This window comes from Lactuca sativa, chromosome 3 (assembly GCF_002870075.4).
Source record: "Lactuca sativa cultivar Salinas chromosome 3, Lsat_Salinas_v11, whole genome shotgun sequence".
Taxonomy (NCBI): Eukaryota; Viridiplantae; Streptophyta; class Magnoliopsida; order Asterales; family Asteraceae; genus Lactuca; species Lactuca sativa.
Genome location: NC_056625.2, coordinates 12,552,212 through 12,552,412, shown reverse-complemented (window position 1 = coordinate 12,552,412; position 201 = coordinate 12,552,212).

Sequence of the window (201 nt, the reverse complement as noted above, 5' to 3'; positions counted from 1 at the left end):
AAACAGCAGCCATTGTTAAGTCACTGATTTCCATTCCTGATAAACGAACAACAGCCATTGTGTCAGGAAGCTCTTCCCTAGTTACATCAAGTAGTTTTTCAAGAGACTCTGCTACCCTTTTAAAAGCCTGAGTTCAATCAACCGAATGGGAGAGTCAAAAACAGGAGTAAATGGTCAGCATATTTAACTTTAAGTTTCGTT